The sequence below is a fragment of the Triticum dicoccoides genome, chromosome 1B (genome assembly GCF_002162155.2).
Source record: "Triticum dicoccoides isolate Atlit2015 ecotype Zavitan chromosome 1B, WEW_v2.0, whole genome shotgun sequence".
Lineage (NCBI taxonomy): Eukaryota > Viridiplantae > Streptophyta > Magnoliopsida > Poales > Poaceae > Triticum > Triticum dicoccoides.
In genome coordinates, this window is record NC_041381.1 from 659,767,058 (window position 1) to 659,790,412 (window position 23,355).

At 48.8% G+C, this 23,355-nt stretch overlaps 1 long non-coding RNA gene across 1 annotated transcript; it reads right to left on the reverse strand.

Moving 5' to 3' along the window:
* Positions 1 to 20,268: 20,268 nt before the first annotated feature.
* LOC119311524 lies at positions 20,269 to 22,315 on the reverse strand. The gene is made up of 3 exons (XR_005151099.1): positions 22,101 to 22,315; positions 21,091 to 21,198; positions 20,269 to 20,283 (listed from the first exon to the last, which is right to left on the reverse strand). It is a non-coding gene; the product is annotated as an uncharacterized LOC119311524 (long non-coding RNA).
* Positions 22,316 to 23,355: the final 1,040 nt, after the last annotated feature.

Consider the following 23,355-nt stretch of genomic DNA (forward strand, 5'->3'; position numbering starts at 1 on the left):
ACACATGTCTTTCAAACTCAAATTGCACTGAACAAATAGCTAAATTCGACCTACCTAGCACTTGGGGTTGCAGGAGCGGCAATTTGCCTGGCACTCCTTAACCGTGTGCCAGCACGATGCAGCAGAAGCAGTCCGGTTTCCACTTCCAGGACTCACCTTTGGTCTTGCAATCCCTTATGACGCAGAACTTGAGGGAAAGATTGCACTCTCCAGCAGCTGCGAGCCATCCGAACGCGACGAGCAGAACGATGGCCGCGCACGCGAGGCTGCTCCGCTTCATGTTTGGTCTCCACCGGCCAACTGCAGGGAAGTCATAATAGTTCAGTACGTTTTAGGTGAGAAAAATCAGTCTGCTGAAGCGAAATGCAAAGCAAGGGCTAGTGCATAATGAATCCGCAAAGCAAATTATGCGATTGTACTCAGTTTTGATGTGCTGCTATTCACCATTGTTCTTTCAGGCTGTGGCAGCCTGGCAGGGAACTATGGCTGAATGGAAACTATGTTATGTTAAAACGCCTCCCTTTAAATATATTTTTTTTGAAAGGAAAGGTAGATCATGATCTACCTTATGCATTCAAAACGGGCGAGGCCCGGCTGGTTAGAATCAGATTACATGAAGGTGGCGTAAGCGCTGCGACAGTGCAGCTAGCCGTCACCAAGCCTAAAAAGAGGTAGAAAAAGGGGTATGGAAAAGAGCAGCAAAATTACACAGCTTAATCCTATCCTCATTGTTATTCGCACGATTACTCCACAGGCGCAGCAGGTCTGCAATCGTGCTCAACGCCTTGCCAGCGGACCATCGTGTGTGCTGGAAGACCTGCTCGTTCCTGGCAGACCAGAGAGACACGGTGCAGGCTGCAAAAACAATATGCCAGAGGTTGCCATATGCAGGGGGTTCCGTGGCGAGTAGAAAATCCTGGAGATCATTGGAGCTTCTTGCCTTGTCTTGCACGCCTGCCCGCTCCCAAACAGCATCAGCAAGCCTGCATCTGAGGATGATATGGCTACTGTTTTCGGTTGCAGGGCACAGGTCGCAGCCATTGTGTGTTGTGATTGACGTCCAGCCTTTTTTGAGAATATTATCTCTTGTGTTCAGTCTACCTCGTAGAGCCAGCCAAAGGAAGACCCGATGTCTGTTGGGTATCAAAGTGTCCCATATCTTTGAAGCAGCTAGGCAAAGGATCCCCCTGAACGTGAGCAGCTCATAGAAGAATGCAGTGGTGACCTTTCCAGATTTCATAAAAGGGTTTCTCTGATCTGCTTCAGTGTGAGAAAGAGATGGATGCACTCCAACTAGAATCGTCAGTAAGGCCTCCATTTCTCTTGTGGCTGTCAGAGTTAAATTCGGATGTTTTTTTTTCTTTTTCGAAAAGGGGGGCTCCCCGGCCTCTGCATCAAAACGATGCATACGGCCATCTTATTAAAAAAAGGCAAAAGTGCCAACAAGGTTCCACAGTCTCCAGCTAAACCAAAAGGAAAAAAGAGAAATGCAGCTCACACAGAGCTCCAAGCGGCTAGATATACAGACTAGCCCAAAACAGATGCCACAACCGGCTGGCTAACAATAGATAGGGAAACTAATTGCCTATCCTATTACATGACCGCCATCCAAACCGGTTGAAGATATCCCGAGCGACCATCTCCCAATGGATAGATCCAGTAACCAAATGCTCCCTGGCCTCCATCGGAGTGAGTAGAGACCATGAACGGATCAGTGCCGTAGCTCGGAAAATAACCTGCAAAAAATGAATCCGTGATGTTCTGTTAAAAACCAAATCATTTCTGCAATTCCAGATAGTCCATAACAAAGCGCAAACTCCAACTCGAATATGTCTTGTGAGAACAGGCCCAACCCCATGAAGCCATGTCCCAAATAAAGCAAAGACAGAAGTCGGTGGAGGAAGATTAAAAGCAATATGAATCGTCCGCCAAAGAACTCTAGCCAACGGGCAATCAAAGAATAAATGCTTAATCGTCTCATCCCGATCACAGAAACTACACCTAGTAGGACCTGTCCAATTGCGTTTAATCAAGTTGTCCTTTGTTAAAATAACTTGTTTATGGACAAACCACATAAACACTTTTATTTTTAAAGGCACCTTGACAGCCCAAACAAACTTAAAAGTTGGAATATCAGTCGAATTAATAACATCAATATACATTGATTTAACTGTAAATACTCCAGATCTAGTCAACTTCCAACGCAATACATCGGGTCGGTGAGAAAGTTGAACCTCCATTAGTCTCCTTACTAGATGAAGCCATTCTTCCCAACGATTGCCCGCTAGCGACCGTCGAAACTGAATATTAAGGGGGATAGATTGGAATATCGTTGCCACGAACACCTCACGTCGTTGAGCAATCCGATATAAAGACGGATATTGAATGGCTAAAGGTGATTCACCAAGCCAAGTATCCTCCCAGAAACGGGTACTTGTACCGTTTCCAATAACAAATCTCGTCCTATTGAACATAGATTGTTTGACTTTCATTAGTCCTTTTCAGAAAGGCGAATCAGTCGGCCTGACTGCGACCTGGGACAATGTTTTAGTTTGGAGGTACTTGTTACGAAGGATCTGCGCCCACATGGCCTCAGTCCCGGCGGACAACTTCCACAACCACTTACTAAGAAGACATCTGTTCTTGACTTCAAGATTTTCAATACCGAGACCCCCTTGGTCTTTCGGTCTACAGATGATGTCCCATTTAGCAAGCCGGTACTTTCTTTTAAGTTCATCACCCTGCCAAAAGAAGCGCGACCGATAGAAGTCCAGTCTTTTCCTAACACCAACTGGGACCTCAAAGAAAGATAAGAGAAACATAGGCATACTCGTGAGCACCGAATTAATCAAAATCAACCGGCCTCCGTATGACATGAGCTTACCCTTCCAACAGCTCAGTTTTTTCTCAAAACGATCCTCGATGCACTTCCATTCTCTGTTTGTTAGCCTACGATGGTGAATCAGGATACCAAGGTAAGAGAAGGGTAAACTCCCCAACTCGCACCCAAACAACTGCCTATAAGACTCCTGGTCGTCTTTGGCTCTACCAAAGCAGAACCATTCGCTCTTATGGAAGTTAATCTTTAACCCGGTTAATTGTTCAAACAGGCATAACACAAGCTTCATATTTCTCGCCTTGGCCAAATCATGCTCCATAAAGATGATTGTATCATCGGCGTACTGAAGGATGGAAACACCTCCCTCCACAAGATGAGGAACCAACCCACCCACTTAGACCATTTTCCTTAGCCCGGCCTATCAAAATTGCTAACATATCCACCACAATGTTAAACAGGATAGGGGACATCGGATCTCCTTGTCTTAGGCCTTTATGTGTCTGGAAATAATGACCTATGTCGTCATTCACTTTAATTCCCACACTCCCTTTTTGCGTAAATGATTCGACCTGTCGGCGCCAGGCTTCATCAAAACCTTTCATACGCAATGCCTGTTGGAGGAATGGCCACTTAACTTTATCGTACGCTTTTTCGAAATCCACCTTAAAAATTACTCCATCTAATTTTTTGGAATGGATTTCATGGAGCGTTTCATGAAGGACAACCACCCCTTCAAGGATGTTCCTGTCCGGCATGAAAGCAGTTTGGGATTGCTGCACCACAGATTGCGCAATCTGTGTGAGCCTATTAGTTCCGACCTTGGTGAAGATTTTGAAACTAACATTGAGGAGGCAGATCGGCCTGAACTGCTCAATCCTCGCAGCATCCGTTTTCTTCGGAAGCAAGGTGATAGTTCCAAAATTCAAGTGAAATAATTGAAGCTATCCAGAGAATAGATCATGAAACATAGGTAGTAAATCCCCCTTAATAATGTGCCAACACTTTTTATAAAACTCAGCCGGGAACCCATCCGGACCGGGAGCCTTATTGTTTTTCATTTGTGCAATAGCCTCAAACACCTCCTTTTCTGAGAACGGGGCAGCCAGGATATCATTATCAGCAGCAGTCAATTGAGGCACGTCCTCAACCCTGGACTCATCGAGGGACACACAATTGGCCTCCGGCGGTCCAAATAGCTGTCTATAGTATTCGGTAATATAGGTTTTGAGATTATCCTGCCCTAGAATAGTACCCTCATCCTGCTCTAGCTGAAAGATCCGCTTCTTTCTGTGTTTACCATTAGCAATGAGGTGGAAGAATTGAGTATTTGCGTCCCCTTGGACTACCTTGCGGACCTTGGCACGCAAAGCCCACTTCAATTCTTCTTCGCAGAGAAGTTCTTTCAGCCTCTTCTCCTCCTCATTTTTAACTTGGAGCTCGGTAGGCAATAACAGCGCAGATTCAGCTTTTACGTCCAATGCCTGTATAAGAGAGAGGAGTCTATCCTTCTCAACCTTATACACCCCACTTAGATGCTTAGCCCAACCCCGTAAGAAGCTTCTCAAATGCCTAATTTTATTCTGCCAGCGCTCGACCGCCGTCCTTCCTCCAACACCCTTAGCCCACTCCCTGGCTATGATGTCTAAGAATCCCTCGCGTTCGAACCAGGCCATCTCAAAAGAGAATGTGTTTTTGTTTCCTATATGGTTCGGCTCCCCTGAGTCCACGAACAAAGGTGCGTGATCAGAGATTCCCCGCGTGAGAGCTTGCACCGTAACAAGAGGGAACTTTTGTTCCCACTCCACGCTGGCGAGAACCCGATCAAGCTTCTCATATGTCGGGTTTGGCAGAGCATTAGCCCAGGTAAACTGTCTACCAGTGAGCTCTATCTCCCTTAGATCTAAGCTTTCAATAATAGTATTGAACATAAACGACCACCTGCCGTCGAAGTTATCATTGTTTTTCTCCTCTCTCCTTCTAATGATATTGAAATCACCCCCGACCAAAATCGGAAGCTGTTCGGACCCACATATCCGAACCAGATCCGCCAGAAACTCCGGTTTAAGCTCGGGTTGGGCGGCACCATAGACCGCTACCAACGCCCAGTTGAACCCATCAACTTTAGACCTAACTCGAAACTTTACCGCGAAATCACCCATTACTACACTCCGGACTTCAAGGGCATCACATCTCACACCCAGTAAGATGCCCCCCGATCGACCTCGTGGCGGGAGGCAATGCCAATCAAACTCAAGACCACCCACAAGAGAGGAAAGAAACTGCGGCGCAAAATTATCTCGACCAGTTTCCGACAGAGCAACGAAATCTAACCGATGTTCCAGAGAAGCTTCAGCAAGAAACCTCCTTTTAGCCAAGTCTTTCAGACCTCTGCTATTCCAAAAGATTCCTTTCATAGTTCATCATGGAATTTTTTAGCAGTCCGAATCCTAGCACTCCTACGAACAGCAGAGTCGGGATAAATTTTTCGTTTCCACTTACACCTTAGCTTGGGGTGCTCCTTCACCCGGTCCTCATAACCGGGCTGAACGGAATTGCTATCTGCATCATCTAAGGGCACATCCTCGCCCTCCGACTCCTGATTAGAAGGTGCTAGGTCCGCACATAGATTATTTAGCACTTTTATCCCTAACTCCTCAATTTCCTCATCATTCATGGGCTTGACCGCAGCAAGATGACTAATAGTCTCTAAGGCCCGCTCCGCCTCTAAATCTAACATATCATTCACCGAGTTGGATATTTCAATATCATTAGCGCCAAGAGAAACTCCTAATTGGTTTGCATTATTAACAATCTCCTCAGGAGCAAAATGCAATAAAGAATTAGATATGTTGACGGACATACCAGTATATATCGCAGCATCGTGAAGCTTGGCCGCCCTCATAGCGCACCGCTGCTGCATATCGTCCACCTCCGGAAGGTCCAGAACGCGGGCACTGGTCCGTCTCCCCGTCGAGACCGGGTCTGGGATACCGCCGAAGGCAACAACCTCCTCTCTAGAATGGGAAAGCTGCGGGCTCCAGATGCCCTCAGACAAGTGCCCGGCGGGTATGGCAAGAGGCGGGATAGCTGGGGCCACCTGCCCACTCCCTCCTCCTGCACCGCCCACCGGCTCAGAGCGAAGCATAGTAGGGGCGGTCCTCCTGACCGCAGACGATGAAGGGGAGTCTAGGGCCACCTGCCCCAACCCCTCCTCCCCGGGCGTCCCGGGGGATGATGGCGCCATAGCCAGGGCCTGAGGAGGGGGAGCCGAAGCCACCTGCCTCGGGCTCCCACTCCTATCGCTGGCGTCCCCCGACATGGCCGGTGACACCAACGTCTGTATAGGTAGGGAAGAGGACAAGGCCACCTGCCTGGACCCCCGTCCCATAAGGCCCACCTCGGTCATAGATGACAATGTGGGAACCACCTCAACCGGCATAGCAAGGGAAATAGGAGCGACCTCCGGCTCTACATCCCGAAGTGCAGTCTCAGCAGAGTCCAAAGAAGGAAGTGTGTGCTCAAACTCATCATCAGCCTCTACCCTATCACTCCATAGCTTGGGAGGCGCAGAAGCAGGCTCAAAGGACCCAAACCGCAGGGTCGTCGTGGGTATCGAAGGCGGAGTGGAACCAGCTCCGGACCCCTCCCCAGGCAACTGAGCATCAGGACGAGATCTGGTCGAACCCTCTCGAGCAGACTCGTCTGGCGCCCCCGTGGCTCCTGCACCACCATCACTCTCGTGCCTATCAACATCATCCCCAGCAACCTCGCCAGCGAACATCTCAATGTCCTCAAACTCTATGTCGAGCGGGAATACCTCTCCCCTATATGTCCAGTGAACGACATCAGGCACGAAGTCAACATTCAGAACACTCACCAATATCCGAGCCACTCCATGAGCCCGAGTGAAAGCCATATCTACTCTCTCCGTCTTTCCGACCATGATACCCATACTGGCTACAACTCGAACGTCCTGCAGAGGCTTAGATGGGGCCCCAGAAAACCGCAGCCAGATCTGCGTGAGCGGCTTGCCTTTAGGCTCCACCTTCGTCCACTCGTGAAACTCCAAAATACACGTAGTACCTGGAACTCCACACAAGCCAAAACTCAGTAATCTCTGTAAATCCTCCACAGAAGGGAAATCCACCTTAAAGACATTCGCTTCGAGTCCGACCAGCTCCCACTGATAGTCCCCCGGCGCCAACTCCTGAAGTCTGTGGATAATCTGAGCCTCAGTCACCTCGCCCTGAGTTGCCTTCACAATCCCGGTAGTCATGCACTGTGTATCCTCGGGAATCTCCCTCGCCGCCGGGGACTCGAAGAACAATAGCTCCGCACAGTACAGCCCATACATAGTCAGAGATGGAGCCTGGTCACGCACTAACGGGCAATCTCCCGAATCATGTGCAAGCTTGCCACAAGAGTCACACAGCTCTGCGACGCACTCTGCAATAAAATGGCCCTTCTCACCACACCGGTAACACAGCATCCTCTCCTTCTTGCGCGCCCATTTGGCCGCCCTCTCGGAGTCAGACATGTCTGATGTTTCATCTGCAGCCCCAGGCACCGGAACATCAACCTTGGCCAGTGTCGTTACCACCTCCATAGCCCGATTAGTAACATCCGTAGACTGAGCAGAATCCGTCTCAACCGCGGTAACCTTCTGGTCAACAGCAACCGGAGGCGGAGGTTGCCGACGAAACCTACCACGGCCTCCGCCCCGACCACCCCGACGTCCATGGAATCCATCTCTCTGGCGGGGGTCCGGGCCGGAAGCCCCCTCGACAAAGCCACCAGGAGGCCCGAGGAAAGGTCTCTCAGCAGACCCGTCACTCTGCCATGCATAGCCTCGGCCTCCACCGGTAGACGAGGAACCGCGGTGCTGTCCATCTCCATAAGCATCAACACCATCATCACCCCACTGATCACGGGGCGCCTCAACAGACTCTCGAACTGTCCACTCCTTCCTAGGCTGCGAAGATCCTGACCGATACTGAGCCGGCCTCGCTGCATAATGCGGCGGCGGAGCAGCCCGAGGCGGAGCACCACCCGGGGCCGGCACCACATCACCAGGCCCGCTGCCACGGCCCATGACTGTGGCCACCGGAGGCGACGGCCCCGGAGGTCGCGGTCCTGCAGGGGCTCCTCTTCCCGCATGAAAGTCCGGCGGTCTGGCAGGCGAAGGCCCCGAAGGTCGCGACCCTACAGGGACTCCTCTTCCCGCAGGAAAGTCCGGCAGCCTGGCAGACGAAGGCCCCAAAGGTCGGGGACCTCCACTGCCCGTAGGCATCACCGGCGGCCGAGCCGCCGCAGGCACGGGCGGCCGTGCCCCTTGGTTGCCACCAACCCGTCCGGAGGGGGCGGGAGCGCCAAGCCCGGCCCCGGCGACAACTCGCCCGGCGTCGACTGCGCTGCTCCCCGCGCCAGGGGCCCCTCGACCAGCCTTCCCAGGCGGCGGCGGCGGCCCGATCGCCCCGGCCTTACTCGCAGCCGCGCGGGGCTGCACTGCCGGCGGTCCACCCATTCCTCGACCGGCCATCAGAAGCAGTGGCGGGATCCGGCAAGCCCGACCAGGACCGCACGGAGGAAGAAAGGGCGTCCCACGCCGGCGAACCCTAGAGGAAGACGACGATACGAACGCGGATGCGGAAACTACGTCCGTGCATGCGGCGCTAGTTGTGCATGTGGCGTCCGGTATGGCCTGGGCCTCATACCCAGCCATATCCGGCCCACTTAGCAAAGCAGGAACGCACGGAGAGTCCGGCCCAAAGCGGCCCAGCAGATTGTTCAATCGCTCGCTGCGTTTCGCCCGGATCCCGCTCGGCAGCCTCGTCGGCAACACAGCCGCCGCCACCGGCAGCGATCTGGTTCTGAACCGATGCGCAGCCCTCCTCTTCTTGACCACCGTCCATGAATCCGGATGTATTAAATCGAACAAGGTAAGGTTTGGTAGGCGTACCTTAGGCAACGGTCCCTTCCACGGCCTGACCGCCGAAGCCGCATTTCTCCGGTGAACGACACGGTGTACCAATTCCTTCCTCTCGTCCGGACGAAGCCCAATCCTCGCCGGATCCTCCACCGGCACAACCGTGTCCACTGTAATGGCCACCTCATCTTCGTCATACCCTGCATGAAATAGATCGCAAATCAGATCCGAAGGCGTAGGTGACGGCAGCGAGTACTCTGAGTTGTCGCTATCTCCGTCGGCCTCCTCCTCGTCCGAAGCCAGGAGGGCCCAGAAGCGACCGCCGATGCCCGCCCTAGCAGCCACAGCAGGAGGACACAGCGCGGCGGAGTCCCCGGCTGTCGCTCGGGGAGTCGCCCGGGGAGTCGCCCGGGGCGGTCTCTCAGTCATGTTCGCTCAAGTGTCCATCAGTGAACTGCGAGGCAACAGTGCAATAAGGCGATTGTGCAAAGGTGAAGAGAATTGGGAAAGAGAATTTCAGCCTTCCACAGTCCAACCACCAGTCGTGCCAGAAGGAGATTCTGGATCCATTTCCCAAGGTACATCTCGTTGATTCTATGACTGTCTTGATGGCTGATGCCAGGCAACTCCAGGTAGCCGTGTCTCTATGATGTTTATCCATGGGCATGGTATGCTGACAGTGTTGCTGAGCGAACTAGTCATATCACGGTATTCCACTTGATTGCAGAACGTTGTATGCAAGTTTGCATATCATGGCAAAGTTATGAGCCCTGAGGTCCCTGATTCCCAAGCCGCCATTGGCCTTTGGCAAAGTAACATAGTCCCAGGCAACAAGACACTGTCCACCAGATGCTTTATTCTTGCGTTGCCATAAGAAGCCTCTGAGTATTTGTTCTAGCCTGTCCAAGGATTGTTTCGGCCAGTGGAAGCATGCCATGAAGTAGTTTGGTATAGTGGCCAAAACAGAGTTTATAAGTGTGAGCCTCCCACCCCAAGAGAGGAAGGTGGCTAGCCAACCAGACAGTCGTTTGTCAACCCTGTGGATCACCGGCATGAGCAGGCCGTGGGTGATCTTGTTTGTGGAGAGGGGCAGACCCAAGTAGGTGCAGGGGAAAGAGGATATCTGGCATTGCAGTAAGTCCTGAACTCTGCGGCAGGTGTCGTCGTCCATGTTTATGGGGACGAAGGTACTTTTGTTGAAATTGATGTGTAGCCCCGTGAAATCAGAGAAACTGTTGAGTATCCGTTTGATAACTAAGGCTTGTTCATACGTACTCTTTAGGAGGATCAAGGTGTCATCTGCGTACTGCAGCACAGGGAAGGGCGCATGTGCCGCAAGTGGGTGTTCAAGGGTGCCCAGTTGGTGCTCCGCGATGCATAATCTCTGTAGAAGATCGGCCACAAGAATGAACAGGTATGGCGACAAGGCGTCTCCTTGTCGTAATCCACATTTCAGCTTGATCTGTTCTCCGAGCGCACCATTGATCATAACTCTTGAGGAACTGGAAGATAGTATAGAGCTGATCCATCCCAGCCATCTGTCTCCGCATCCCCTTGCAGCAAGGATTTTGAAAAGGGCCTCCCAACTGACGCTGTCAAATGCTTTTCTGAAATCAAGCTTAAGGACAATCATGGGCATATGTCTCTTCTTCGCTTGCTGTACAAGTTCAGCTGCTAACAAGAAGTTTTCGATAATGCTTCGTCCAGGGAGGAATCCGGATTGCAGCGGGTGCACCAAAGACGGGATTAAGGGCTGAAGCCTGTTTGCAAGGACTTTTGAGCCTAGCTTTGGCAGGCTGTGAACGAGTGAAATAGGTCGGAAATCCTTTATCTCAACAGGTGTTTCCTTTTTTGGTATAAGCACAATGTGTGCTGTATTCACTCCTTGTAGGTCAGCGCCATTTAGGTCAGCGCCTCCCTTTAAATATCAATATACCACATTGTTTTTCACATGACCAAACAATTACACTTGCAGATATCCTTGACCAAATAGCAACATGGGTTGAGAGTTCTGTAAATATTTCATTTATTAGTCATATCTAATGTTTTTCTTTCCAAAGACTCATGGTGCTCAGTTGGTAGATGACGATTAGTTGTTCAGAAGTCAAGTGCAAAATACTCTTCTTTATTTGGGGGGATGTAAATGTTGAATACTCAGCATTAACAGGAAGTTAAAGTACAAGTGTGAAACTTTTTTTTTCCGAAAAGGAGAGACTCCCCGGCCTCTGCATCTGAGTGATGCATACGGCCATATTTATAAATAAATAAAGTGGTTCAACAAAGTCTTGCAATGTGCTGCAACAAAGGAGGCTGGCTCACAAAGAGCTAGCGAAATAAAACAAGGCCCAGAAGCCACAACCGGCTGACATAATATAGAGAGATAGGTAAACTAATCGCCTATCCTATTACATGACCGCCATCCAAACCGGTTGAAGATATCCCGCGCTACCATCTTCCACTGGACAGATCCAGTAACCAAACACGCCCTGGCCTCCGTCGGAGTGAGTAATGACCACATACGGATTAGCGCAGTAGCCCGGAATACAACCTGCAAAAAATGAATAGTTGTTGTCCTGTTAAAAGCCAAATCATTTCTGCAGTTCCAAATCGCCCATAACAACGCACATGCTCCTACTCGAATTTGTCTAGTTGTTTCGGCCTCCATACCGGCAAGCCACGTTCCAAAAAACGACCTGACCGAATTCGGAGGAGTAATGTTAAAAGCAATTTGCACCGAGCGCCATAACACCCTCGCCAACGGGCAATCAAAGAAAAGATGCTTGATATTTTCATCCCGATCACAGAAACTACACCTAGTAGAACTTGTCCAGTTGCGCTTAATCAAATTATCTTTCTTTAGAAGGACTTGTTTATGGACAAACCACATAAACACTTTGATTATCAGAGGAACCTTTACTTTCCAGACATGTTTGGAACTAGGAATAACACCAAAGTTGATGACATCAATGTACATCGACTTGACTGTGAATTCACCAGATTTAGTAAGCTTCCAACACAACTGATCGGGCTGATGAGTAAGCTGAACCTCCATCAGTCTACTCACCAGATGAATCCAAGCCTCCCACCGGTCACCAACGAGCACCCTCCTAAATTGAATGTTAAGAGGAGTGGATTGCAAACTTGTTGCAACCAGAGCATCCCGTCGCTGCACAATACGATATAGCGACGGATACTGAAGTGCCAGCGGTGCATCACCTAGCCAAGTATCCTCTCAGAAACGAGTGTTATTGCCATCACCGACAATAAACTTTGTTCTATTAAAGAAAGTAGCTTTGACCCTCATTAGCCCCTTCCAGAAAGGTGAATCAGTTGGTCTAGCTGTCACCCGCGACATGGTCTTAGAGTACAGATACTTGTTACGAAGAATCTGTGCCCAAGTTGCCTCAGTCTCTGCAGATAACTTATATAGCCACTTACTGAGTTGGCATTTGTTCTTGACTTCCAGGTTCTCAACCCCAAGACCCCCTTGGTATTTTGGTCTGCAAATAACATCCCATTTGGCTAGCCGGTACTTTCTCTTTGTTTCATCACTCTACCAGAAGAGACGTGACCGGTAGAAGTCCAGCCTTTTCCTAACTCCAACTGGTACTTCAAAAAAGGATAAAAGAAACATCGGCAAACTCGTGAGCACCGAATTAATGAGAATCAATCGGCCTCCATACGACATGAGTTTGCCCTTCCAGCAGCTCAGTTTCTTCTCAAACCTGTCCTCGATACACTTCTATTCACTGTTAGTCAACTTACGATGATGAATGGGGATACCTAGGTAAGTGAACGGAAGAGCTCCCAAATCGCAACCAAACTGTTGCTTGTAAGCATCTTGTTCCTCTTTGGCTCTACCAAAACAGAACAACTCGCTTTTATGGAAGTTGATCTTCAGACCGGTCAATTGCTCGAAAAGGTACAGTACCAGCTTCATATTTCTCGCTTTAGCCAAGTCGTGCTCCATAAAGATGATTGTATCATCAGCGTACTGCAGGATGGACACACCATCATCGACTAGATGAGGCACCAAGCCACCTACTTGCCCGGCCTCTTTTGCCCGACCTATCAAAATGGCCAACATATCAACGACAATGTTGAACAGGATAGGAGACATTGGATCACAACTTGCATGGTCGCAGAACTAAACCCATATTTATTAGACAAAGAGAAAGCAGGGGAGAAGAACCGAGTGGCTTACCAGTCGATGAAGAAGCCGTCACCGGAGGAGGGGCAGGGCAGGAGGCGTCGAGTAAGCTCCGGCACAGGCTGACGGAATAGTTGATGATTGTGCTACGGGATGGTGAGATGGACGAGCTCCCCGAGCTCCAGAGGGATGCCTCCTTGCAGGTATTTGACTCTGAAGTAAGCCGTATGCATCTTTCTGATGCAGAGGCGGGGTACATCCCCTTTTCCAAAAAAAGAAATCAGCCAGATGGCTGGTGGCATACATAGATTGCTCTGAGCTCGGTGCAGTTATTGATCTCTACTCTGAAATAGGTTGTTCTCATGCAGAGCTCTGGACATGTAGGTTCTTCTGGTGCCGAGCTCTGAAAGAGGAAACAAGGGATTTGAGGCCGATACAGGTTGCTTCATAGCTCAAAAAAAATTGGGTGGTATGTAAACATGAGACGATATAAAAAGATAGGAACCAAGACTGGCTCAACCAGTCGCATCAGCATAGGGGAAGAAGTAGGGACTACCAAGCCCTTCTTCGCCAACAGAGCAAGAGACTAGTAGAACAATAAAATCCACTCACGCATGGAGAAGAAGCAAACAGCTGAGGCACGGTTCACGGGAAAAGAAAGGATGGTTATTGCATCAATCATACTAGATAGCATAGTGGTTCAAGCAGCGCCAGGCGAGGACACGCAGCAATCTATACGAGCAACCAGCGACCTCAGCACATCCGTCCACTCACCGACCCATCCAAACCTACAGGAAAGAAACTTGGCCCCGTCCCTAATGCCCCTGGAAACGAGGTGGTGCAACAAACAGAGATAATCTTGGTGGCAATGGGACTAGAGCGGAGACCTGGATCGGATCGACTCGCCGTGCGTAACAGGAGGGAGGGCGGGTCGGGGCTTACCGGAGAGAAAGGAAGAGAAGGCCTCTGCTCCGGTCCCGGTCGGCTCCAGCCGTCCCCTGCAGCTTGGCGAGACTGTAACACGAAAACAAGAGGATTGTTCATCCACGGGTGAGGTGAGGAAGCAATCCAACCGAGAGGGGAAAAGGAAGCTCTGATGAATGGAGGAGGAGGACGGGGGAAGAACACATACATGGACTGGACCAGGGGCGGAGCCAGCGCCCAGCCACCCCGGGCACTTGCCCGGGCTCGTTGGCTGTGAGACATTGTACATGCATGATAAACAATAGGCAGATTTTACTGCTAGGCACGCATGCACGATTGATTCAAAAAGGGTCCACCTATACACGTATGTGATAAACAATGGGCTAGTTAAATTTTTTGAAAAACTAACACCCACACGTATTGGCGTTTGCGGATCGCCCACACGTCTACATCACCACTCATTTTGCCTGGATGCACTTGATTCGGAGATTGATTGAAGTTCGACTCTCCGATGTGCCTGACTCCACAAAATGGAAGTTAACTAAAAATGGGATATTTACGGTGAAATCTTTTTACACGGATCTGATTAATTCTGGCCCCATCCCGAGGTCCCTTCATATATGGAAGGTTAAAGTTCCTTTGCGGATCAAAATTTTCATGTGGTTTGTCCACAAGCAAGTAACACTCACAAAGGACAACTTACTTAAGAGGAGATGGGTAGGTAACTCGCGGTGTTGTTTTTGTACTTAGGATGAGACAATACAACATTTATTTATCGAATGTCCACTTGCAAAGTTACTTTGGAGGATGATTCATATAGCTTTTAATATCAATCCTCCAGTAGATATTGCGTCATTGTTTGGGACGTGGTTAGCTGGGGTTGAAAAGATCACGGCAGCTCGTATTCGGATTGGAATATGTGCGCTATTATGGGCTATATGGAACTGCAGAAATGATATGATTTTTAACAGACAACACAACTTAACTTTTTTGCAGGTTATCTTCAGAGCTACAGCTTGGATCCGTACGTGGTCCTTACTCACTCCTACGGACTCCAGGGAGCTTTTGGTTACTGGGTGTAACCAATGGGAGATGGTGGCTTGGGTTATATTCAACCGGTTCGGATGGCGGTCGCATAACAGGATACGAGTCTAGAGAGCTGGTCCTTATTATCACCATACCGGTTGTCTTTGTGCTTTATTTTGCTCCATTTGCGAGCTGTAAGACCTTTGTGATGACTCTTTCTGGATTTTAAATAAAAAGGCCGCATGCATCATCATGATGCAGAGGCCGGGGGTATACCTCCATTTCTAAAAAAAACACTCATTTTACCACGTATGAATAGATGGCATCAGCTGAAATCTTTTTGGTTTTCGGCTCGTATCTCTCAAATCTGATCTTGTGCATACCAAAAATATTACTTAGATTTAATTCTGTTAGCCATAAGATATCTGATGCATAAGAGAAAAAGTCGCCAAACGCGACAAAATTTATTTATTTGTTAAACACGATAATTTAATTTCTTGAAGTAAAATGTGAGGCGACTTGCTTCGAAAAGCATGATAATATACATAGAGAATTTGCAGCTAAGATCTCTTCTGGTGAAATTATTACTATTTTATCTTATTGACAATCATAGTGGCAAATTTAAGTTAACACAAACTTAATGATGTTTTTATAATAATGAAGCGGAATATTATGTAAGTTATTTTTTCACACTTGTACTTTTTTAAAAAAACTTGGCTATATCAAGCATAATGTTCAACGGTCATGGGGTGCTAAGTTTGCTTCTTCCAGAATAATTACTTGGGAGGAACACGAGCAATCACAACCCTTTTCTGCACTTTAGCTGTCCGTTTGTACGTATTGTGAGACAGATTGGCAACAAGCGGAGGCAGGCCTTGATGCAGAGGAAGTGCTGGGCAGAGCAAATCCATTTTCAGGAACGGCTTACATCCTCGACAACTCGTCATCTCATCCTCTTTATGACGATCAGATAAGACTACTAACTGATTTGGAAATTGGTAGATTTAGGGCTTAAATTTTGAGGTCAGACAATGGGAAATTGACCTCCGGTGATGATCACGGCCTCAAAAGTCTAGTCTTTGGTTTATGGATTTGTTTCAGATAGTTACATGATAACTTCAATTTTGAAATTACTGAATTTCATAGATGGTAAAATTTGGTTAGTAGAGCAAGCACTCACACTTACCACAAGAATTTTCCCTCGTGATTTTCTTTAGCATATTATTGGTATGTTTTATCTGACCATCTCTATTCTCTAAAGTTCTTTACTTTGAACACGCTCACAAGTCACAACACGTACTTTATTTGCACTACAAATCCTTCTTTTTTATCTTGTAACGCTTTCTAGGACGTTTGGAAGCTAATTTGGATGGCTATAATTTTGAATTTTCTAGCAACATGATGGTCAAAGCAATATTCAAATCCAAGCTCTACATCTGGCTCACACCCGGAAACCGATAGTAGAAGGGTGGATGGGACCCCGAGAGCTATGGGATTTGGTCCTATGCATGGCCTCATTCTAAGACTTATGTTGTCTAAGTCTCAACTTTATTTTGTTCGATGAAACTGAACATTAATATGTTATATAATAGTTTACTTAAAAATTACATTTGCAGGACTACTAGGCTTATGTTTTGACTTCATATTTCACTGGCGGAGCTATGTTGAGGCCGAGGGGGCCTATGCCCCCACCCGCTCACCCTCCTTGGACCAAACTCAGATGTTTGGAGCTATTTTATACTTAGGCTCAAGTTTGCCCAGGCTTCACAAAATTTCTAGCTTCAGCACTGGACTGGACCCTCCTGAGGTTGGGGAAGGAGCAGGAAATGCCCTCCCAGCCGCAGTGCTTGGGATCGCGGTAGGGCGGCTTCGAACCGCACGGTCGCGTCGTCGCCCGAGAAAGGACGCAGTGGCGCGATTGGGGACCTCGAGCACGTCCGTCGCGGCGCACCTCAATCGGAGCACTGGAGGATGGCGCGGATCCGGAAGAAGCGTGGCGGCCGTGGCGGATCTGGCCACCGCCTGACCAACTGCTCGATTGCTGCGTAGTGAAGGCGAGGGACGGGGTGGGTGGGAACGGCGGAGCCCGGGAGCGAGGTCGCCGGTGGGTGGGGGTGGGGGGGAGGGGTGGCGGCGGTGGGAGAAGGAGAGGAAGAATGGAAATGAGTGGGATGGGGCTGGGGTTTCTTTCCTTTTTTTTCAGTTTGAATTGTCGGACCGCAAAATATTTTCACTCCAGACAACACGTATCCGGCCTACTTTGCCCTTCGGACCACATGTATATTCAACTCTATCCGCACTACAGATGAAACCCTAACCGCATTCCACTACACCCCATTCTCCTCCGTCTTCAAGCTCCCTTCCTAGTCCTTCACTTCCTGATCCGTCGCGGAGGTGCACGTCTGCGCCGCGTTCGGCACAAATATGGCATGACATGCCTGTCGTGCGAGGCAGCAGGCGCCGGCGAGGTGGAGTCGCACTCTCCGGCGCCGCTACAGAGTGCCCGGCAATCCAGGGTGCCACATCCGCTCGTGGTGGACGTCATGGACTCCGACCACAACAGATTCATCGTCGACCTCACATCGACCGACGACGTGCAAGTCACGGACTCCGATGAAAAAGAGTAGGGCATGAGAGACGGCGGCGCCTCCACTCCAGAGAGTCGGTCCTTATCCCATGTCCGACTCCATCTCACCGTCGGCCACCCTCCAATCCAGGAGCGCAATCAGGCGTCGTACATGGACACGGGCGGACACAACAAGGACGGGCGGACACAACAAGACATTTCTGCGAACTTAGGATTGTCCCGTCCGAACTTGCAGTCGCGTCTCAGTGGCTTGAATGAAGCCACTGTCCTGCAGTTTACCCAGTTGCTTGAAAAAATTCTGTTTCAGTTGCTTGATTTTTCTTTTCCCGTTTTCCCTAATTACTAGTATCATGTTTCGAGTGATTGGAAACACTTACCTCTGTTCAATTGGCATTAAAATGTTCAACGATGTTGCGTTCGGCACAATTGACGCCAAGCTTTTGTGGCAGGTGGGTGGGCCCTCTCTCTCACCCGCGACCTCTCGCCTCTGTAGGTAGACATGCTACCGGTCACGAACGCCCTGACAGGTTGTCGGTCACTGACTGGTAAAAAAAACCCGATCAATCGGACCTTTCAAATCGCGGACAAAAGCCCGGGCCGACCGGTACCTCTCATATCTAGCCCAAATATAGGGCAGATATGGGGCGGCCTTGAAACGCCCGCGTGCGTCTACCTGACTGACCCGACCCACCACCGATCCCACAACTGTCTCACAAAAACCCTAATTCTGGCGCCTCACTTCGAATATTAACTCACTCTCTCTTGCTTCATCCTCTCCTCTTCCTCTCTAATTCCGTTCTCATCAACTCCGATGTCCAGCTCCTACAGCGAACCTGGCTTCGAGCTCGACTACGAGGAGGAGATAGCCCTCCGCATTGCGTTGGAGCGGTCCAAGGTGGACACATACGGAAGCTCCGGATCTGGAGCATCGTCGCAGCTCCCACGCCAACGCAACGCGGACACCGGAGTTGGACCCTCCTGGCCCGCATGCAACGAAGCTAGGACACGTAGTCTGCATCGCCCTCGCACCGTCTCCTTCCCCCGCCGGCCACTCCTCCACGCGGGCGGCGGTGGATGCTAGTGCCCGCGCTGTCGGCCTGCACGCGCACTCCGGGACTGGAGGCGCGCGCAGCGTGCATGGGAGAGGGACAATGCGGAGAAGTCTGTGCGCCGCCGGCGTGGGATGCAGGCGGAGCCCGACGAGGACACGCGGGTCCTCGGATGGGTCCACCGTCGGTCCCTCACGACGGCGAGATGGACGCTCGCCGCCTCCGGCGGAACAACGCCAAGGCGCTCCGGCTTGCTATTGAGCAGTCGGAGTGCGGGGCAAACGAAGCAGCGGCGGAGAAGGCTCGGGTCGCCAAGTTGAAGCGGGAGCAGGACAGGGCGGTCCGTCGGATGAAGGGGCTCATCGTCCTCTCCGACTCTGATGACAACAACGGCGACCGCGACAGCTTCACCTCCTCCTCGGACAACCAAGGTCCACCACCAGCCGCAGACGCCTATATGTGCACCGGCGACCGAAAAGGCAAAGGCTCGGTGAGGAAGTGGTGAAGCTCCACTGTCTCCGTCTTTAATTTCAAGTTTTCAGTAATCTAGTTTAAACTTGTCCGTCGTTTATATGAATTATGTGAACTTTGGCGATCTTTTGGAGATCCGTTGGTGATCTTTTGATGATTGGAATGTGCATTTCTATGTCCGATTCTATGTGTGTTTGATGATCTACGTTGTTTAGTTCCACGTTGCATGCTTAGTAAGGATATAGAGACCGAATATGAGATGCACGGATGTGGACGATAGGATTTGAGAAGTGTCCGGTCAGTGTCCGCGGATGCGCCGGACGGGGCCGTGTACGTTTGAGGGCCCAGATTTGCAGGTTGTGGCTGTAGATGCTCTTAGCTTGGTCTGGATTGCCCATATCACTTTAGAAATTATTATCCCTGATTGGGCTTGGTCGTTGACTGCTTATGCCCTTTTCACGTTAAGGGCTTTGTCCATAGTTCGAGTTTGTGGTTTCAATCCAAAAATCAGAAACAATCTGGATGGGGTTGGGTTGAAAAAGCATACAATTTGGTTTGGTCTGGGTTCTAGCTGATTTGGTTTGGATCGGTTTGGCTTGAATCCTGGGCGTATAGTGCTATGGGCTGGACTAGCTTTGGTTTGGATGTGAAACTATTCCCAGGCTTAGAAGCAATATAAATTCTCCGCTCATAGAGATTGAAGCTCCCATGTAATTTCCATGAAAATCCATGCACACAGCAGCCACAGCTCCCACCGAAGCATTCCAAAAGCTAGCGGCATCAACATTAATTTTCTTCATATTATCCGCTGGAGCAACCCATCCGCTCTGCCTAGCAGGGATGCTTGGCCCCTCAGTACAGAACCCAGCCTCGCACCTCAGTACAGAAGCAAACAGGCGTAGCACCACACACAGGGGTTGCAACAGCAAACAGGCGTAGCACCACACACAGGGGTTGCAACAGCAAACAGGGCGCAGCATCATCACATACTGCAGGTTTTCCTAGCATTGGACATAGACACACTCATGATCACACATGTAACTCCTAGCTAGCACTTGGGGCTGCAGGCCCGGCAATTTGCCTGGCACTCCTTAACCGTGTGCCAGCACGGAACGCCCGGCTGCACGACGCAGCAGAAGCAGTCCGGTTTCCACTTCCAGAACTCCCCTTTGGTCTTGCAATCCCTCATGACGCAAAACTTGAGGGAAAGACTGCAGTCTCCAGAAGCTGCGAGCCATCCGAACGCGACGAGCAGAACGATGGCCGCGCACGCGAGGCTGCTCCGCTTCATCTTTGGTCTCCACCGGCAAACTGCAGGGAAGTCATATATAGTTGGGTAGGATTAGTCTGCTGAAGCGAAATGCAAAGCAAGGGCTTCAAAGCGTAATGCATCTGCAAAGCACATTGTTGATTGGAAGTACGGAGTGCTTTTCTGTTTGTTTCATACATGTGAAGGTATCAAGTTACAAGACTGCGTTTGGAGGTGCTGTGTAATCAGATTACATCACAGATTCAAACTGGAACTGGCTTTACACATACATCAGTGAACAGAATTCCAGAACCATCTATTTCACATAGAATTTTACAAAGCATTTTACATGAATAAACACAAATATATCACTACAAATAATTAACCAGGATTTAAACACACTTCAAAATAAAATAAAATGTCAGATATTTTTTTTAGAACTATGGAATGTCAGAATTGAAGGACACTTCGGAGTTATAAATGAGTATATTAAACATAAATACAAATTCATAATTAACATCATTTTGCAAGTCAAGACCCTTGCAAACCAGCTTCATCATCAACCATGGAATGTTCCTTCAATCTCGCTAGAAGATTGAAGAGTTAATGTGGTCACAAAAGATTGAAGTTTGAAAATTGAAATTTTCTTGCCAAAAGAAATTAATGTCTATTCAAGTGTATGGTTAGCACTAGATATATGAGTAGCATTTTTACTCTTTATTGATTATTGTCATGTTCGCAAGACACAAATGTAATATCAAACCATACAGCTTATAGATCTTTCATCAGAGAGGAAAATCACTACAAGCTAGGTAAAAGAAAGTAAGTAATAGCAAAAGCATGGCCGACAACATTCGAGAAGAGCTGACCACTGGGTGGGAGCCTGGGAGGAGAGTGCCGAGCGGGACAAAACCGACGAAGTGCGCCGCTGCCGGGAGAAGGAATATCAAAGAGGTTGATACTTCAGATCCTGCACACTAAAGCAAAAACGAAAAATAGAAATTGCTATCATTTACAAGCCAACGACACTGTACAGAAACAAAATACTAGTTCTCCTACGAGAAAAGCCAACAACAACACTTCAGATCTTGCACATGACATTACTACTGTGAGAGTACAAACATAATAGGCAAGCTAGATACCACCATAAAAAAACAGATCAAATGGACAAAACCACTATACAACAAAAGAGAAAATACATATATACCCAAGCTTCTTGGATAAGAAATTTTGTCAATAAACAGAAACGAAAACGACAGCTGAACGAAAACGATGTTATGTGTGCTCATTCTGGTTATGTCAAAAAGCCTCCCTTTATATTCTTGTAAACTGAGATCGAGTTTGCAAACCCTACACATGAAAAGATCCAGCTACTTGCAAAGATAACTTAGACGAACAAGGTTGGAGGTGGATGCTGACTTACTTTTCGTCTTATTCACAAGGCTTGATGAGTGCTAACTGACATCCTAAATTTGCAGCAACTTTGTGGCTGTGGGAGACTCAAATGAAATTGTAACCACACTCGTATGCCTATTTGAATTTTTGATGGTATATATGGGAGAGGGAAATGAATGCTGCTGTGATTTATGCCAAACGACTCGTAGGATGAGTTTACAGGTAGTATTTGCGGGAGGCAAAGCAGCGGTTTCTGAACATTCTAGCAGCCCTGTTTCTGAAAATCACTCTGCAGCACTCAGCCTGGCACCTAAAGGAAATGCGAGTCGGAGATCACAAGCGGCAGGCACTTCGCCTCGGCAGAATAATTTCATGTCCTAGTATTTTAGTTCAGATCCAGATCAGAAGACTAGTCCGCTGGTCTGCAAAGTAAGCAAGGGCTACGGCCATGAATGTGTTGAGATCAACAGGATTTTATCCATACCTGTATCTTCTTCGGGCTGGACGGTGAAGACGAGCTGGAGCGCTGCGCACTGCTGAAGGCCGCGCCGGGAGGAGCTCGACTCGACTGGGTTCCGGCCGGCGGCCTTGCGTCGTCGATCCAAATTGGTGAGGCTCCGGGAGAAAGGGGATTCGGCGTCGGGGGGAGAATGTGAGCTGTCAAGTTGGTGCAGGGACGTGATAATGCCCGGAGCTGAGGCTCCGCTTTCTCACTGCCGCTGGAATAGGGCAGCAAGATTTATGACGGAGAGGGAGCGGTGAGGAGTAAAGAGGCAAAGTCAGGTTGATGGCTTCACCGGCCGGACTAAATTGCTCAGGGGCGTTTTGGCTGGATGAACAGTCAATTCAAAATAAAAATGTAAAAAAATAATAAATCAGATTTTGTTTTTGTTGACCTTCGTGTTAGCGTCGCAAGCATGTTTGACAAATTTCATGCTAAATGGAGCACCCGTGTTTCGTCGGCGACATTTGGTGTCGCAAGCATGTTTGACAAATTTCATGCAAAACAAATTTTGGGTGACATTTGGTGTGTTTTCTTTTTTGCACAGGCCAAAATGCTTAACATTTTTGCCTCAATTTTTGCAGGTAGCATTTGGATGTGACTAAGGACACATAAAAGTTTTGTCTTGATTTTTTTTGACATTTTAAAAATTATTTTTGGGCCCGAGAGCATAATTGAGTTTCCGCAAAACCACCACATTTATAGATAGGATAACATGATGATGTCATCGGTTCTCTCAAAAATCACATATCACCAACATTTATGTGGCAAGTGAGTGACAGATGCCACGTCCTTCGACTACTGATGTGTTGCAAAGTGAGATCTTTTGTTACCTTTTAGACGCAGAATTGTTTTTTTATTGACAAATGTGATCCATAAAAAGTACTCCCTCCGTCCCATAATATAAGAACGTTTTTGACACTAGTGTAGTGTTAAAAACATTCTTATATTTTGGGACAAAGAGAGTAGATGTCATCTGCAAGGTAGTAATCCATCGTGTACTCACGACCATTGATCATATAGTTGCAAGTCTCCGGCAACAGGCCTAACAAACAGTGGTGATCTCGACAACACATTCAAATCATTGTGAGAACCAGACAATCCAAAGAATGAATACCAAATCCATAGATCCTCCGATGTAGCAGCCTCATGAATAATAGTTGGACTATGGCAGTGGCCTTTGTATTGACTTTTTCCGCATTGCACTTGATCCTAGCATCCCAGACCATCTCTTTTT